A 20,103-nucleotide genomic window follows, 5' to 3' on the forward strand; every position below is an offset into this window, starting at 1 on the left:
AGGTCTCGTGGATGCAAGGCATGCATTTTGTCACTAAGCTACATTCACTGTTCACCACTGGAGTTTTGATGAAAATTACAATGATATTTGGATCTATTATTCCTTTTTTATAGTAAAAAATCAATGTTTTAATCTGGGGGGGTAGGGAAAGCCTGTCGTGACACACATTGGAAATACTTTGTAATCAGTATATTAAGGAGACATTCATACATTTCAAGAATTGCTTAAATTCTGATCTCCAGATTTAAGTTTGTGAACATGACTTAATCAGACAATTAAAGCTACTCATCATAATTTGCTATACTATCAACATTACAGTTACTTTGGAGCACAGTTAAATGGTTTATAGTAAGCCTGTAACATATCTTAAAAATACCTTTCTATCTCATACAGGCAAATACTTCTCCATGTAAAAGCCTTGTCACTTTTAAGCAATTCCTGCACCAGAAGTCACTAATGAGGCTTATCACGGTCTAGAGGGAAGAATGTGTAACCAGCTGGGCATTATATATAATATATAATATATATATTAAAGGGGGGAAAAGATGGCACAGCCCAAGGGAATTCAATTCTACAAGTGTAAGCCTTAAGAAGCAGCATAGATGATAAAACCCTTCTTCAGAAAGCTATCTGCTCTGACACTGATACCACAGGCTCAATTATGTATCATGCCATCAAGTAACAGCTCACACAGAGAATGAATGCAGAGGCATAACAAGAATCCCACTTTACACAAGTAACTATACAGGCCAACACTTTTCTACAAATTTAGGTCTTTGTCTGATTGCCAGTTATACATAATTTTAAATTTCATAGTGTAAACACGTAAGGGTCATAGAGTGAAGTCAATGTATATACCCCAGTTTTCAATCTAATCTGTTCCATGTACATGGCTGCAATCAATTACAAGGTATGGTTGAACATATGTTAGGGCCAATTTTCCTTTAAAGTAACTTTTACAAGTATTAGACTTCATCTTACACACTGAAGTCATCATGCATGCAGGGCAAAGTCAGAGTTTTCATATTTGAGTTTATTCTTCATTTAACTTTTAAAACACTACAATAGTTGAATATTAAAACAATTGCAAGTAGTGAGTATATTACTGATAGTCCTTCACTCATTCACTACTGCACATGAAATGCCAGCAGTGTGTAACTCACTGGCCCCATTAAGAGGTCTGACACTGAACACCACCCCTAGGATGGTGCTCATCATCCTCGTAAGTTTCTCCATTGTAATGGCGCCGTCTTTCCTGGTTTGGATCAAAGTCCACCAGTTCTACCTGGTCCATTTAATCAGTCTCTTCTACTTCCTTCCTCTCAGGAAGGAGTTTTTCCAGCAAGGAGAGTTTATCAGGAAAGAGAAAGCCATTCTCAGGAAAGTTTACCTTAAACTCAATGATTAGGTGACCCTTCTCATATGATCTACGGTAAATCGGCATGCCTTCATTCAACACACACTTGATATCACCATGCTTCACAATCTGACCTGGATGAGAAGTGATTTCTATGGTTCAGTTGTCAAGAGTAGATATTGGGTTTTGGAAGCCACACAATGCTCCAACCAACTGTATGTCCAAACACATGAAAAGGTCTTCTCCTTGCCTAGTGAAAACAGCATGGTCCTTCTGATCCAAAACAATGATAATGTCTCCTGGCTCCAGTCCTGGTATTTGATCTCCTTCACCATGGAATGTTATCTTCTGGCCATCTTTCATGCCTTTGTCAATGTGAACTTCCAGAATCCTCTAAGGTTACAGGAATTGATGCACAACATTTTTTCCTCTCCTTTCTCTCTGCATCCTTCCTCATCCAAAAAACATATCAAAGATGTCCATAGGGGAGCCAAACCCACCACCTGCTCCACCTTCTTTAATTGCCTGTTCTCCTTCTCTGTCATATAAATCCCTTTTCTTTGCATCAGAGAGCACTTCATAAGCTTGAGAAATCTGTTTAAACTTCTCTCTTTCATTTGGATTCTTATCTGGGTGGTACTTCAAGGCCAGTTTCCAGCACTTCTGCTCTTCTCTCTTTGAGGTCATCCTTTTTCGCTTCTCTGCACTGGTTTGTGAGCTCAGATGTTCGCTTGTGGTTGCCTGAGGCTTGCGCCAAACCATGCTGGCGAATAAGCTCAAGAGTTTTCGAAGACAGGCGTTTCTTTGTGGCTATCTCTCTCTTGGCATTCCTCGCACAATCATTGAGGTGCTGTACCAGTCCATCGTATTCCTTGTCAATGTTGTCAACAATGGCATCTTTCCATGTTGCCGTAATAGTGCCAAAGAGCTCCCAGTCGGTGGTCGTTCTGGGAGTTCCCTTCTTAAACTTTGCACCCCTTTCTCCCCACTCTGTGAAGTAGAATTTTGCACGAAGGAGATGGTGGTCCAATCCCGTTTGGAATTTTGGGACAACAGTGACATCGGTCAGGCAAAACCATCGATTGAATATGATGTGGTCTATTTCGTTGTGGAATCATCCACCAGTAGACTCCCATGTCCAACGTTTAGATTCTGCCTTCTGGAACTGTGAGTTACCATGGTGGTCTTGGTCGACATGATGAACTCAGACGGTCTCTCACCCTTTTTGTTCCATTCTAGGCCATGGGTCCCGATGTGGAGTTCTTCGGCTGATCTTCTCAGTTCATTTATCCCTTTAAATACAAAAATAATTTATTTAAAAGGATAAATGCACTCTCATGTTTTGCAGCATTATATACATAGATAAGAAAACAGCTCAAGAGTGTTTTATTAATTCATACTCTGCTGATTAAGACATAAAAATGTAAAAATGTCAAGGTGTATATATATATAATCACAATGGAATTCTTTTCAGTTATAAAATATGATTAAATTCTGCAAATTACAACAAGATGTATAGACCTACCGAGCATCTTGTTCAGTGATGCTTTAATAAATCTTTAATAAATCAATGACAAATACTAATACTGCAAATACAAATACTTTTATTCATATAAAGAAGTACATAAAGTGGTACATAAAGAAGCAGACAGAAAAAAATAAATATGATCTTTTGAACAATAAAAACCTCATCTACTTATCTAAAATGAGACTTTTATTAGACTTAAACTATATCTCAATAAAGTTGATTCCAAAAATTAAAAGAGTAAATTGTTGACTAAATTTTAGCCTCCTAACATTTTTAGGGGAGGATAATGAAAAGTATTATGCATCTGGGGTAGTTAAACTTTTCATATATACTTTTATTCAACCCTGTAAGATGTAAGAAATATCCATTTTATTACTAACAAAATATTTGCTTGAGAATCATGAATTACTCAAATCTCATAGTTATTGATTGAAACTTTAGTCTTCCATCTCTCATTTTATCTTGTTGTTTTAAATCGTAGAAGAGACTATTGGATAGTATGTACTAACATTAAAAGTCATCCCACTCCTCCTGGGGAAGTGCGTGTAACTCTTGAAGATCTGAACTTCCTGCCTCTAATTTCCAATAGGCAGACTAACATCAATGGGTTGGCCTAAAGATGTTAGCAATTTAATAGGAAGAGGACCTGAAGAAAGGATCATTGAAGTCCCTTCTCAAATTGAGGTACTAAGATTTATGAAATAATTAATAACATTTCCTCTTAATCATGAGTGTAATTAACTCCTCATGTAACTTTTTCTTACAAAGGTATAGAGAATAATTGTAGAAATGTCTATTGTTAATATGAAGAAAATCACATTAAATATCTAGTTATTTTAAGTTATGTGTATAGTGATGTATGATTTTTCCTTTCTGTAAATTTTCTTGGTTAAGCAGTTGCGGCAGAAGAAAATTGGATAGTAATATAGGTTATTGGTAAATCCAAAATTGTTTTATTCTCTGACTCTGTCCCTGAAAAGGTTAACTGTGGTCAGATTCTGAACTATTTGCCTACCTACCTAACTACTTATCAACCTACCTATCTACCTTTTCATCTATCATCCACCATCTGTCTATATATCTGTCTTATCTAATACCAAGTAACCAAGACTTATAGATATTACTATCCTGAGATTAGCACTGTAGCACTGTCCTCCCATTGTTCATCGATTTGCTCTAGCGGGCCCAGTAACATCTCCATTGTGAGACTTGTTATGACTGTGTTTGGCATTTCGAATACGTCACGGGGAGCTTGCCAGGCTTTGCCGTGTGGGTGAGACACTCTCAGTAGCTTGCTGGGTTCTCCGAGAGGGGTGGAGGAATTGAACCCGTGACAAATACTGAGAAAATGTGAGACAATAGTAAATGTATTTATTGCTTAAAATTTTTAAATTTTCTAGTGTGAACACCTGCTGGTTATATAATAAAAAGTTAAAACTTCCCTTAACTTCTACCATAATTTAAATTTATTAAAATATTTTGGGGTGTATATTTTGGGGAAATGTTTAATACATGGAAAACTTGAATGCTTTGTATTGCATATCATTTACTTCAGAGGCAGGAAGAAATTCTATCATGTTGACTAAAGGACAACATTCTATAAATAGACTTCTCTTTTCTTATTTAATATGTGCTGGAGTGATAGCACAGAGTGTAGGGCATTTGCCTTGTACGCGGCTGACCCGGGTTCAATTCCTCCGCCCCTCTCGGGGAGCCTGGTAAGCTACCGAGAGTATCCCGCCCACACGGCAGAGCCTGGCAAGCTCCCAGTGGCATATTTGATATGCCCAAAACAGTAAAAACAAGTCTCACAATGGAGACGTTACTGGTGCCCACTCCAGCAAATTGATGAACAATAGGAGGACAGTGCTACAGTACTGTTCTCTAAGAAGAGCAGAGGAATTGAACCCTGGTCGGTGGGGTTAGCCACATGCAAGGCAAACGCCCTACCAGTGTGCTATCGCTCCAGCCTAGTAACATGTATTTAAAAAAAGCATTAATGGTCAAGGAACAAGTTATACAGGATTAAAATATCAGACCTGCTTATTTACAACTGCCTACATACGTGCCCAATATTCAGTAAAATATGACAAGGCATCAAATATATACAGCAGGCTGTCTTATTACTCTAGATGCTACTGTCTTGCAGAAATAAAGTGATCCTGATGAAAGTAAGGAGTGGTCAATAGAAAAAGTATCAAAAATTATTATAGTGAATGCATTGATCAAAGAAGTCATTGATCGAAACAGCTAGAATTTTTCTAAAATTAAATTCTGGAGCAAGCAGGGAAGTAATGAGAACTTAATAACCCTCCAACTGAACCTGAAAAATTGGATCTCTTTTCTTTAAATACACATTAATCTGTTCGATGATAAATTCTTTAACTGTTAATACCTACCTCATCTACCTGTATTAGTAAAATATGTATTGAATTTGAGACACAATATTTTAGATTATTTAGTTTATTTTTGAAATAACATTTTATTAAAAAGAAACAAAGGGAGTTTCTAAAAAAAACATTGAACACATTTCCTTAATTAAAAATTATTGCTAAAACTGTTTTTAGAAGATAGCCTCACAGTTCTCATCAGCTATGTCACTTCACGTTCAGAAACATCTATTTCTTAATTATTATTTGATTAAAGCAATTATAGCGCCTTAAAATCAAACCTGGGCCTGAGAGATTTGCATGTGTTCAACCTAGTTTTGATCTCAGACACTACAAATGATTCCTCAAGTACTGCCAGGAGTGATCCCTGACAGTCAGGAATAAGTTCTGAGCACTAATGGATGTGACCTAAAACCAAATGCCAAAAATAAAAAAAATTATGCTAAATATTTTCTCTGAACACCTGGCGGAGCAACCTCGTATGGGTTCCTTATGCAATTACATAGGTGGTTCAGGTAATTGTTTGAATTATCTAATATTTATCTAATATATTATTCTACTGTGTTTGGCATATCAAATACTCTCGGTAGCTTGCTGGGCTCTCCGAGAGGGGTGGAGCAATCGAACTCGGGTCGGCCATGTTGGCTGCGTGCAAGGAAAACGCCCTACCACTGTGCTATCGCTCCAGCCCTAACATCAACCTTTTTGAAAGTTAGAAAACTTTCAGAAAGTTTAGTTGAAAACATCCATGTGATCAGGGCTGATGTCAGTATTTCATCATAAGCAAGGTGTAATTTATCAATAATTTGGCATACAAATAGAACGTAAAATTTAATATTGGATTAGTCCACATGAGCTTTTTGAGTTACACTTAAATTATCTGGCATCAAGAAAAAAATAAAAATCTTTTGGGAGTTCCCTACCTTTGAAGAAGGCACTAGGCATAGAATTTACTAGTGTATAGTTAAATATTCACCTCTAGAAAATCCCCTTGAACATATTTTATTATTAAAACTGGGCTGCAACCTGCAAAATAAATGCACCTAGATTTAATTTGTATCTAGGTTCAAATGAACCACTATTTAATACCATACATAAAAATTAAAAAGTATTAGAGTCTTGGATATTAGACCAAAACCACAAAATACATAAAAGAAAATATAGTTAATATACTCCAGGAGTTCAACATTAGAAATGTATTTGGAGACTCAACTCTAATTAAACACGGAAAACAAGAGTAAGAATAAACAAATGGTCTGACGTGAAATGAAAAAGTTTCTGGACATGGAAGAAAGATACCACAAAGACAATAAGAACAGCCTAGCAACTGGGAGAAGATATTTGCACATATAACAGATTATATGCCAGGTTCTACACCAGATGGCAAGTTGATATCCAAAGTCACAAAGAGCTCACACACAGTAAAAATCAAAAACCAGCAAGCAACCAACCAAAAAATGCACAAAAGACCTGAATAGACACTTCTCCAAAGAAGACATACAGATGGCACAGATACATTAAAGAATCTATCCATCTCTTATTGGAATATGCTAATCAAAACCACAATGAAATATTATCCCACACTATGAGAATAGTACTGAACAATTGTTGGTGAGGCTATGAAGGAAAGGAGCCCTGGCACACTCTTGATGGGAATGGAAATTGTGCAACCTCTACGGAAAATTGCATGGATATTGCTTAAAATTATAAAGATGGAAATTTCTTATTAATTAGTAATCACACACTGAATCATTTATCCAATGACATTCGGGAGTGGAATTATAGTACAGCAGGTTGGGAGCTTGCCTTGCATGTGGTGGACCTGGGTTTGCTCCCTAAGTGCCATAGGAAACCACTGAACCTGTCGAGGAATGATCCCGAGCACATAGGTAGGAATAAGCCCAGAATACAACATTTACAAAAGATATTTTTTATCCCTATGCTCATAGCATCAATACTCAAAATAACCAAAATACAAAATCAACCTAAATGCCCATACACAGATGAGTGGATAAAAAAGCTGTGGTGTGTGTGTGTGTGTGTGTGTGTGTGTGTGTGTGTGTGTATGCATCAGTAAATTACTACTCATCAATTTAAAATATTCTCTTGTTCACTTGCACACTTTGGAGTACATACAATGGATAAAGCTTGGGAAGTGAAATAAGAAGCTTAGTGAAAAACTTCTGCAGTTTGTTTTCGCTTATATGTGGAATGCTAATAACTAAAGCAATGAACTGGAAAAATAGCCTACACAAATTCCTAGACTGTGGTAGTTACTAGAGAGAAAGGGAGGTGAGTGGGAGGGATGGATAGATTAGTCTTTGTGGTGGTAATATGCTGATGCAACTTGGTTATGGGTACAGTGAACCCTAAACACAGTGAAATTTTTAGGAAATATCCTTGAATATCTTTAATCATTTTAATCATGATGAATCAGTTACGGTCACTGTCCTCCCATTGTTCATCGATTTGCTGTAGCGAGCCCAGTAACTTCTCCATTGTGACACTTGTTACTGTGTTTGGCATCTTAAATACAACCACGGGTAGCTTGCCAGGCTTTGCCATGCGGGCGAGATACTCTCAGTATCTTGCCAGGCTCTCCGAGAGGGGCGGAGGAATCGAACCTGGGTCGGCTTGGTTGGCCACGTGCAAGGCAAATGCCCTACCCGCTGTGCTATAAATCAGTAAGAAGTTATGAATAAAACTTTTTATCTCATGTTATAGGAATGCAAAGAACCAGAGAACTCAGCATTCCTTAGTTTCGTAATATCCTTAATTAACTATAACTCAAATAAATTCAGTCTTTTTTCTCCTAGATCTTTATTAAAGCACTCTTATTTCTTTACCTTAAATTTCTCCCTTTTTTCCCAATCTTTCCTTCCTTTCTTGTGTTACTTATTCTTTTTCTTATAAAAAGCTTGAAGAGAGATAGCAAAGATAATTTAAAGGACTTACATGTAAAAATAAGTATAATAATATAGTCTTCATAAAAATTATGTTGTAAATTCTAGTAGTGCAGTTCATCTAGGATCTCTTCAATGCTGTCTCGGGAAAAGAAATTATAAAATGAAAGTTGGAGTGTTTTTATACATATTAGTAGTTTTGATTTAAAATATGAATCTTTTTCTAATTAGTACCCTGTTAAAAAAACAAATCAGCATTTCAGTAGCATTTTAAAAATATTTTCAGTTGAAGTTCACATTTGATTACACGTCATGCTGATCTTTATAGGAAGGCATACCTTGGAAGAAGAAAGATAATGGTTTGAGAAAAAAAAGTTAAAGTATATTTTTTTTGTCAAAAAAGTACAAGTTACATTACCTTCTGATACAAAGAATAAATGTGCCTCACATGTATCTGATCTTATCTTACATAACACTCTTAAGATATGTTACAATAGTGTTGACAACATTATGATTAATTCGATTATTATGACTCTTTAATTTATATGGGAGCCTTACTAAATGAACCTAGTAAGAGTTATAAGTATAGCTTTGGGTTGTAAGTATAAGTGGAAGGGATTAGAGGTGGTCTGGATGGAAAACATTTAGAGAAGTGGCTATTAAATTGAGTTTCTGTCTAGGAGATTGAAACTTAAGGTAAAGCCTTGGAGGAACTCATAAATGGAAAAAAGTTCAGTGAGAACAAAGGGACATGTTGAATGTGACCTTTTGAAGTAGTAAAAGGGTTGGTCATTCACTTCAGAGGTTGTAAAATAAGCCATTCAGTGTGTTTATAAAATAGTATAAAAGAAGATCCTTTTCCATTTTATAAGAATGATGATTGGGTGCTCACATGTTTGTGTGACATGGTCCTCCTTCAATCTTATTACACACTTGACACATTCCCATCTGATGTGAAAAAAAAAGGAAGAGTAGAAGTGATAAAATTCTGATGACTAGTTCTGTTGACTGTAGAGACTAAAATAAATAAATTGTTCTCAATCTTTTTCTCAGTCTTAATTCACTAACAATGTAATTAAAGTTAAAAAAAATAGAGAAACCTATCAAAACAGTCTCAACAAAATGTGTCGACTCCTATGAGTACCAAAATTTTCTTCCTGGTCTGTTACACACTGTATATGGTAAAAATTTTCACCTCTAAAATAACGATCCCAGTTAACAGAGTCAAATAAAACATGTATTTGTTAAAATGTTTCCCAAACAAGTATTTTTTATGTGTATTGCACTATATATTAACAAATGGTTATAAGATCTTGACTAGTTTATCCTACAATTGAAAAACATATTCATTGGATATTTTGGCAATATTATTAAATATTTTATCAGACACACATTAATTATACCAGAAATTAGGTATACTTCTGCTAAATTAAATGAATCAAGAACATCCAAAAATCTGATGACATCACAAAATATGAGAAGGCTCTGTTTACTTGGATTGTACATAAATTGAATGAAAATGTGTGCTCACATTGCCCTGAAGAAAATGTGTGTAAGAATATATAGCATTATTTTTAAGCACTAACATATATAAGTAAAAATCTTGAGGCAATGAAATGATACAGTGGCATGCAGCTGACTAGGGTTCAAGTCCCAATAAGGCATGGTCTCCTATGCTTCATCCAGTACAGCACTGAAGGCCCTAAACACTACTGGTTGAGGCTTTGTAATCCCTATTCACTGTGGTGGGTGACCCTGTAGTCCCTAGACCTGGGTAGCATTGCCTTTCTGGGCTCTTGCATTGAATCATTGGCTTGCCTGTTCAGTATCATAGGGAGTGGACCGAGGGTCCCTTGAGCATCACATTGGAGAAACCCCCTAAAATAAGTTCTATCTATTCAATATCAAAGGAATCCACGGATAATGCTCTTAACAAATAGATATATTTCCAAATTATTGTGATAACTAAAAGAAGCCTGATACAAAAAAGAACATATTTTATGTTTATATATATATATTTTTTCTGAAATAAAAAAGATCTACTGTTAGAGAAAACAGTCCAAAATTTGCTTGAGAAATGGATTTCAAGTTGGCATGAGGAAATTTGGGAGATTATGAAAAAATTTTGTATTTTGATTGTGATCCAATACATTAATATGCAGCCAATACCCTGCTTGTTCCCTGTGCCACATGTTGTCCCCAGCACTTCCAGGTAAATCTTTGGAGGCCCCTATCACTGCTGAATGTAGTCGGGGGGTTTCCAAGTACCACAGGAGGGACCTGAATGACACCTGGCTCCTCAAGGCTAGAACAACACACCATCCTTGCATTTTGGTGTCCTAGAATTAAGCCTTTTGCCTGCTTGTCAGAAAGTTGCTAAGAGGAGCCTCTGGGTTTTCTGATAACTGCTTGGTAGTCCCCAAACACAAGACAAACCTCTAATTAGTTTAGTTTGGCACAAAGTCATTTCTATTTATTACAATGTCTATTTCAGTACGGAAATCCAAAATCAAAAAGCAACCCTCCAAAACTGGATTTTCTTCGAAACAAATTGCTTCTATCTAAAACAGTTTCTGTCAGCATGGCACACCTTTTGGGCATACACAAAGTTTTCACTATTGTAAATTCTAAAGCTATCAAGTATGATCTAATGTCTCATATATTTATTTGATATTTAACTTCATTTTGTAGAAGTATTCCCTTATTTTAACTAATTCTTCATCAGTGATTTTAATAAATATCGCTTCTATTTTCATTCTCATAATTTCTAGAGCACTCATATAAAAACAGAGGAAATCTGGTAGTAATATTATAATTCCTAAGATGTATCTTATTTGATAATCATTGCTTTTTCTAATGTATGTGGTTCTGAGTCTCAAACATGGGGCCTCACACATGCAATTCAAGTGCTCTACCATAAAATATCCCTATACCCAAAGCACTTTTTAAAAGAGAAAGTAAAAAGAAATTTATTAATAACATTAATAGCTCCTGTACTTGTGGAAGAAAAGCAACAAACTGGAGTTATTCATGATGTGGTAGCTATAAATAGTTTATGGCATTTTTAAATAGCATAATTAGGGACCCGAGAGGTAGAATGGGTGTTAAGGAGGGTATCTTACATGTGGACAATCCTGGTTTATCTGTAGCACCAGATGTCCTCAAAACATTACATGAGCAGTGCCCTAAGTGTGACAGGTACACTTCCCATCATTTTTTTAAAATATCAATAATAGCATAATTAATGCAGAATACCGTAAAGAAGAATGAGACAGTTAGGAGTAACAATAAAAAAAAAACCGAGAGTAAAAACATTTGAACATTCTCTATTACAATTTTATCCCAGAGTAGGAAATACTTCCCATCCCCCCTACCCCCTACCCCCTAATGATGCTGAAATGATCCAGTTGGGGTAAATGTTCTAGCCTCAGGTATAATCTGGAAACTCTTTTTACTTGTTCTATTAAGGAATGTAGATTTCAGAGGTGTTGAGTGATTTTTTTTCCTTTTACCAAAAAGAATGGTGTGTTTGGCTAAATAAATTTAGGAATATTTATTTATTGGGCTCTTCCCTGGGAAAACATCCAAGAGAGGGGTTTATATGTGAATATTTTCAAAAGTTCCACCAATCTCTTATTCGTAAGAATAGACCAGTCAAGTAAAGTGTGGAGAAGTTCTCTAAATTTTCGTTAAAGCAGCCCAGACGATAGTTTCTCTTGGGTTGTAATGTCTCTAAACGTTATTTGGAAGATTGCAGAAGTTATATCCAGGTATTATCATTGTGTTGATATTTCTCTGATGCTTAAATATCAACTCTTATTGGCAATGCTGGCAATGCATTCAGTATGTTCAGTATGTGATATGCTGCCAGAGGTGCTCAGAGACCACCAGGACCACACCTGCCATTGGTTGCGATGGGGGTGGGAGCTTAGTAAAGGGCTTCCTAGTAGGTTGATTTCTACTAGGACATAAAATCTCTGTCCTAGTTCTTAAGGCAAGTCAAAATGAAAAAATGAAAACATTGTCCAGATAGTCAAAACTTCAGAATCCTTTCCAGTTTACAAATAAAATATACTAATAGAAAAATAGTTAAGAGAACTAGAATCTGTTGTCCACACAAAGGTATACTACTGAAACACTTTATTCCTTTACCCCAATTTTACTAAATAAGCAAAGTAAAATTAAGAAATTTATTTTTTAAAAATTACAAAATATTAAAATTCCAGTAGGAGCACATCAAATTAGGAAAGTGACATAGACGCCAACTAAACTTAACAACAACAACAAAACGGCATCACTAAAGGTTTAAATAGCAACAAACAGTAAATCTTCAGTCAAAGACTTAACAGGGATATAACAATTTCACAAATTTTCCTTTACTGAAGTATTTTGATAATTCCATAAGCCACTTAGTCTTATTATTACTATTATTTATGTAGGAGTACTGCTATTTATTCAGCCACTGATTAGCTGATTGAACTGGGAATAAACTTCACCTTACTTTTTTTTAAATTTTTTTATAATTTATTTATTGAATCACCGTGAGAGCAGTTACAAAGCTTTCTGGTTAAAGTCTTGGCCATACAATGAAACAGCCGTAACTTCATCAGTGCCCATTCTCCACCACCAAAAACCTCAGTATACCCCCATCCTATCCCCTCCCCCTACCTGTGGGGCAGGTGATTTCCACATTACTCTCTCTCTCTACTTTAATTACATTCAATATCTTGATACCAGACCCCCCATTATTATTTGAGATTTTACCGCAACACTCAGATATGCTGACAAGGCAACAGTAGACATTTTGTTTTCTATTCCTGGTTATGAATGACATGATGTCGTGTGGCTGCAGTAGTGGCCATGCAATTTTGAAATTCCGAAATATTAACAATTAAATCTGGAGGGATTTCTGCTAAACCTGCTGGGTCCCGAGATTTGTTTCCGAGTCTCATCCCATGAGGCCCTGCGTATCTCTTCACTGCGGGCCCAAACCTGACTGTCCAGTGGCCTCTAGAGGATGGTGGCCACAGAGACGCCAAGGGGGAACAGGCATAGGGACAGCACCCTTTCCCACCTGGGGTGGCCCGGCGCCTGTAACTTACTGCAGGTACTGGACACATTTCTGCCAAAAGCCGCTGGGTTCCAAGATTCGTTTCTGAGTCTCTGGGATCATGGCCATTAAGCAGTTCGATCAGGAACCAAAGAGGCCTTGCCTCCAATTATATAGCTGAGCCGGAGGTGGTTTGTGGGTGTGTCTCCCACATACCTAACTTTTGGCCGTTTACTTTCTTGGTAAACTTTGCCCCAAGTCTTTGGGGTCTGGCCAAAGGCACAGCAGCAATTTTGGGGTATCTGAAAGTCTGAAGACGCCATCAGACTGCTGATGCACTCGCCTCACAGGTACAGATTGACCTGCTGGCGGCACCATACACCCTACCACTTAGTTTTAAAAATCAATATAAAATAAATAATTGTATGCCTACTAAGGGGACAATCTTGAGGGGGGTTTGAGAAAATGGGGACAATGGTGGAGAGTGTAGGATGACATCGGTTTGTCCTTTCTTCCTTGCCACGAGGAGTTTAGGCTTATTGGGTTACTCCTATCACAGTGCTCCATTCCTCTGTGTTTATTTGTAACTTCTTTTTTTGTGCCTTCTTCCCCAAATGGTCAATTACTTTTATCTCCTAATCAGATTCTGTTAACTTGTAAGTATTGCCTTCCTCTTCTCCTTAAGTCCTTTGCATAGTTAATTCAGAGCAATGTCCTTTTTGTATAGACACAGGAAGACAGTTAATGCTATGCTTTTGTAACTTGGGAGTTAATTAACTCTGAATGATATTCACTCCTGGGCATTTGTTCTCTCAACTTAAGTCTCAGTTGCCCTTACTTCCTAGCACCCCAAAAGCAGGGTCCTGAGGAGGGACTGGATGGAAGTAGGGCAAGCAGTGAGCTACCCTGGCATCAAAATGGGCCTGGCCAAAGTGCCATATTATTTAACTATAAGTTATGAGCATGGTCATGGACAAATTCTATCATGATTTAAAAAGTAGTAATTAGATTCAGACCTTCTACGGTTAGGAATGATTATTAATCCAGCCTGAGCACAATAGTCTAAGTCTGTGATGAGCTGTTCCCAGGAGAGCCACCCCAAAAGCGTAATGTATCTCTTACTATGTCGATACAAAGTAACAAATATTAAGAAGTAGAATTAAGATGTTAATGAAGATGTTAATTAAGTTTTTGACCTAAGGAGAGCATAAACACCCTAAGTGGTATTTTGCCCTTGAGAAGAAGAAGAGCTTTTGCTATGTTGACCTTTTTTGTGAGACAAGGTGTGGTGACTACCCCCCAGTACTGGAGAATTGGAGAGAGGAGAGAGAGACCAGGGCAGCAAGATGGAGTGTGGAGAGACTAGCAAAGGGGACAGACGGACAAGAATGTAGGGGAAGAATGCAGGAGCAGGTGTGGAGAGAGAGAGAGAGAGAGAGAGAGGTGGCTTTGAGAGGGCGAGCGGAGAAATGAGTGGGAGAGGCAGGAGACAGGAATGAGGGGGCAGTGTGAGACTAGAATGGGGGTCTCAGGGAGACTGGAGCAGGTGCGTGGGGAGAATGGAATAAAAGGCAACTGATCGATCAACCAGCCTAGCGACCACGTTTCCTCCTTCATCTGCCCCTGGCATGGGCCACTCCCGGAGTTGGAGGCAGCTCAGGTCCACCGAACCCGGGCAACAAGAGGGAGAGTTTCTGGGCCTTTCCCTATCCACCCGGTGATTATAAAGATGGAGAGAATGAAATAAACCACAACTGATCACCAACCAGCCTGGCCCTCGTTCCCTCCTCATCTTCCCATGGCATCAGCCGTCCCGGGTAGGGGAGTGGCCCGAGTCCACCGAATGCAGGCTGCTAGAGAGAGCCGCTGTGATCCCAGTCATCTGAAGATTACACAGGAGAGGTCATTTTGGTGGTGTTGGGGCATCAAAAGCCTGTAATAATTGTACTATGAACAACTTTGTAAAACGGTGGTATTTAAATACAGTATTTTACTTTTTTAAAGCTAAGTTTATTTGTGGGAGGACGCCCGAGTGAAAACAGCCTGGTGTGGAGCCTGGTGGCATGGTTACAGGAGCCTCATTTTATGCTCCCTTCCGGGAGAAGCAGTCAATGAGTTCTGGAGGATGGCTGATAAGTAGATTATCTGGTGCCAGCAGGGAGGAGCTCATGGGTGTGACCCCTGGGTCGCCAGAGACTGTGGGAAGCAGGTAGAGGATATCTGCTCCCGGGTCCTGTTGAGCCCAGAGTCTAAGGTCACAAAGGTCCATATTACATGGGTTCCGTGGGACTTCATTCATGTGTGAGGCTTGGCCCGAGCATCCGGAAAGCGGCCTTGAAGGTGGTGGCGGTTGGGTAGTGGAGGTTGGATGCTGGAGCTGGGTCCCTTGGGGCGGAGAAGACTGTTTTCACTCAGGGTGCCCCAGAGTGGGGTGGGTGAGAGATGCTTTGTGGCTGCACAACACATCATAAGACACTTCCTATCCATTTTCCATAATTACCACACCATATTTGATGGGGTCAGACATTAGGCAACAAATCATAGAGAGAAATATATCAGGAGAACCGTAACCAGGCCGTGATATACATATATATATATATATATATATATATATATATATATATATCACTGTCACTGTCCTCCCGTTGTTCATAGATTTGTTCGAGCGGGCCCAGTAACATCTCCATTGTGAGACTTTGTTGTTACTGTGTTTAGCATATTGAATACATCATGGGTAGATTGCCAGGCCTTGCCATGCAGGCAAGATACTCTCGGTAGTTTGCTGGGCTCTCTGAGAGGGTCAGAGGAATCAAACTTGGGTCGGCCATGTTGGCTGCATGCAAGGCAAATGCCCTACCCACTGTGCTATCGCTCCTATATATATATATATATATATATATATATACATATATACATATATATATACATATATATATCTCGAAGAGCCCAGCAAACTACCAAGAGTATCCCGCCTACACAGGCAAAGCCTGGCAAGCTACCCATGGCATATTTGATATGCCAAGAACAGTAACGATAACAGGTCTCATTCCCCTGACCCTGAAAGAGCCTCTAATCTTTAGGAAAGAAAAGTAAGGAGAGGCTGCTAAAATCTCAGGGCTGGGAGGAATAGAGACGTTACTGGCGCCTGCTGGAGTAAATCCAGGACAACGGGATGACAGTGATACAGTGATACAAGTTGATTTGTAGCACTGTAGCACTGTCCTCCCATTGTTCGTTGATTTGCTCGAGTGGGCACCAGTAACGTCTCTATTGTGAGACTTGTTGTTACTGTTTTTGGCATATTGAATACACCCGGGGGAGCTTGCCAGGCTCTGCTGTATGGGCGGGATAACTCTCAGTAGCTGGCCTGGCTCTCTGAGAGGGACGGAGGAATCGAACCCAGGTTGGCCACAGGCAAGGCAAACGCCCTACCCACTGTGCTATCTCTCCAGCCCAAGTTTATTTGTAATAAAATTTATCTATTTATGTTGTATGTGCTCAATAAAATTAGATTAAACCATATAATCTTTTTTTAAAATTTTAGCTTCTCACTAACCCACTGGTCCTGCTCTGTAGATTTACGTCTAAATCTCCAAGCAGATGCAACTCAAGAAGCTGAAATTTATAGACACTGGTTTATGGACACTGGTTTATGGAAATTTATGGACACAGGCTGAAAAGTCTGGGGTGCCCTCAGAAGGGGACCAACAGGATGCTCACCCGACTACAGCCCTGACAGCTGCACCCACACCCCACGGCTGCAATCAGGAGACTCAACTTTAGCACTTCACTAATACTCTCTAGCACAGCGGGTAGGGCGTTCGCCTTACAAGCGGCCAACATGGCCGCCCCGAGTTCAATTCCTCCGCCCCTGTCGGAGAGCCCGGCAAGCTACCGAGAGTATTCGATATGCCAGACACAGTAACAACAAAGTCTCCAATGGAGACGTTACTGGGCCCGCTCGAGCAAATCGACGATCAACGGGAGGGCCTTTAAAAGAACCAAATTGGAAAAAAATATTGGGTACCCCAGTGTCCAGACTGAGAACTCTGGTATATTTCAGAGTGGAATGGGCAGCATCCTTCTCCCCTACCCCCACCCCGGTACTTCTGGAAGCCCAGCAGTCATGCCAACCTCCTATAGCCACTGCTATTTCTACTCATTAGCCCAGATCATAGATGCTGAAGTCTCAGGACCATACTGTATATGACACCTCCAAATTCCTCAATACTGAAATTCTAATAGTAGCGCAACAAATTAAATGGGGGAAAAACATAGAAGCCCACTACACTTAACAAACAAAAACAGTAACATTGAAGGCTTAACTGGCAACAAAACAAGTTTAGTATATCCTTAGACAAGGAGTTAACAAACCTCTGGTGAGATATAACAATTTTCACATAAAAATTTATTTTTAAACTTAACGATTTTAATATTGGGCTTTGTCATCTAATCAATATCAACAGTTGTGGCTCTTGTCTACAATAAAGGAATATTTTGGTGCTTTTCTTTTAAAAAATTATTTAAAATTTCTTTTGCGTTTTTATATGGAATTTCTGATTCAGTTTTTAATGTCATTTCAGGGCTAGGATCCACGTCACATCTCTTTCTCAGTCGTCACTATAAAAGTCATGGTGTATGATCTGTATTTTGATGTGAATCCACTTTTTCTCAACAATCTCAAAATTTCCTAGAGCTTTTGTTCCTTCCAAGAGGCTACTTTGTTAGCTTTTAAAAATAGAATAAAATAGTTTAAGTAGGTCTGCTTTCTCTATGGCTGAAGATTAATCTTAATTCTTGAGATTTCTTTCTTTTCTTTTTGTAGAGTGCCAGGTATTGAACTCAGTTACTCACTTCACATAAAAGGCAAGTTAAGTTCATGTCTAGACCTTTTCTTACAGTGAGACATCACCTTACACCAGTGAAAATGAAGTATATAAACATGACTGGAAATAATGCTGGTGGTGAGGATGTGGAGGAAAATGATCCTTCTCTCCCTGAGAATATCTTATGATTCAACCTCTATGGAAAATAATAGGAAGACTTTTTAATAAAACTAACAATTGAGTTACCATATGACCCAAAGATCCCACTTCTTAGCATCTATTCTAGGAAGACACAAACAGTAATTCAAAAACACAACTAAGGTGAGCAGGATATAAGGTGTGTTGAACCTTTCTTTATACTACAGAAAAATCAATGTAAATATGAGACTTAGAACCTTAGTAAAGCCTTAGTAAAGGGATTATGGTATATGCCTTGAATGTGGCCTGTCCTGGTTTGATACCTTGTATCACATGGTCATCTGAACATTTCAGGGTGACTCCCAAGCACAAAACCTGGAGTATATCCAGAGTACCACCAGTGTAACACCCTTGTTCACTTGACATCCCGTTACTCATCAACTTGCTCGAGCGGGCACCAGTAATGTCTGCATTTGTCCCTGTTGCATGCTAGTGTAGCCCAATGGCGTCTGCTCGCTCCAGGAACATGAAGAGCTTCAAACCGATCATTTAGCGTCTTGACAAAGAAGTCTGGCTATCTTGTAGGTGGGTGACCAGCGATCTTTTGAAGTCCCATGGATTCCAGTTGGTAACCGCTCTAGTCCAGCTGTCGTCTTCAAATCGCATTACGTGTCTAACCCCCATCTGATTTTCAACACCTTGGCAAACGAGACAGCATCCCTGATTCTCAATTATCGATGGAGGTTGGTATTCCGGATTCAATCTCTCACTTGAGTGAAACGTAATACTCCAAGCATAGCTCTTTTAATTCCTCTTTGGGAGACCCAAATAGCATTCTCATCCTGTTTTCATAGGGTACAGGTCTCTGAGGTGCATGTTAATGCAGGAAGAACAGAGGAATCGAATAGATGTGCCCGGAGCCAGAGGTTCTTCATCCTCTTAGCTATTTATTCAACGCTCTTGAAGTCATTCCAAGCTGCTCTCTTCCTCCTGCACAACTCAGGGCCAGGTAATTCGTCATGTTGACTTCTCAACCTAGGTACACATAACTGTTGCATTCGAAGATGTTCGTTCCATTGGGAGGAAATGGAACATCAGGAATGAGAACATTTCTCATAAACATTGTCTTTGTGAGATTCGTGAGATTCTGACCTTTCTACACTCAAAGTCGAAGTCAGCCAGCATTTGTGCTGCTTGGCTAATGTTTGGTGTTATTAGAACAATGTCATCAGTGAAGTGGAGGTGGTATAATTGCTGACCGCCTATCTTCACTCCTATTCCTTCCCATTCCAATTGTCGCATGGTGTTCTTGAGGGTGGCACTGAAGAGTTTTGGTGAACTGGTATCACCCTGCTGAACCCTTCTTTTTACGTCGGTGATGACTTCCTCGTAGAATGGTGAGATCCTGGTGATGAATCTGTAATACAGCTAGCAGAGGATCCTGATGTACTGAGTTTGAATGCCCTGGTTGGCTAAGGCTTCGATGGCTGTTTCAGTCTCAACAGAATCAAAGGCCTTGTTTAAATCAAAGAACGTTAAACAGAGCGGCATCTTGAACTCCTGAGAAACCTCAATGAGTATGGTTATTGTGTGCATATGGTCAATGGTGCTGAATCCTTTGCAGAACCCAGCTTGCTCGCATGGTTGTCCTTCATCTAGTGTTCTGCCAATCCTATTCAGGATGACTTGAGTGAACAACTTGTAGATGACGGACAACAGGCAGATCAGGGGACAGTTGCCAATGTCGTGGATGTCTCCCTTCTTGTACAGTCCTGCTGGCTTTCCATCGGGACGGAACTTTGCATTCAGACAGGTAGCATTTGAAGAGCCGAGCCAGTGTATTGATGAGTACTGACGGCAGGTTCTTCAGGTGTTCGGGTCTGACCTTGTCTAGGCCGGGTGCTATTTGCT

The 20,103-nt window shown here is 39.0% G+C and overlaps 1 non-coding gene and 1 pseudogene across 1 annotated transcript; one reads left to right on the forward strand and one right to left on the reverse strand.

Moving 5' to 3' along the window:
* Positions 1–1,018: 1,018 nt before the first annotated feature.
* Positions 1,019–20,103, reverse strand: part of LOC130019309 (dnaJ homolog subfamily A member 1-like) — a 48,453-nt pseudogene continuing 29,368 nt past the window's right edge.
* On the forward strand, positions 9,031–9,132 carry LOC130019550 (small nucleolar RNA U13). Its single transcript, XR_008791859.1, has one exon. It is a non-coding gene; the product is annotated as a small nucleolar RNA U13 (small nucleolar RNA).

Source organism: Sorex fumeus, unplaced genomic scaffold (assembly GCF_029834395.1).
Source record: "Sorex fumeus unplaced genomic scaffold, SorFum_2.1 ptg000008l, whole genome shotgun sequence".
Lineage (NCBI taxonomy): Eukaryota > Metazoa > Chordata > Mammalia > Eulipotyphla > Soricidae > Sorex > Sorex fumeus.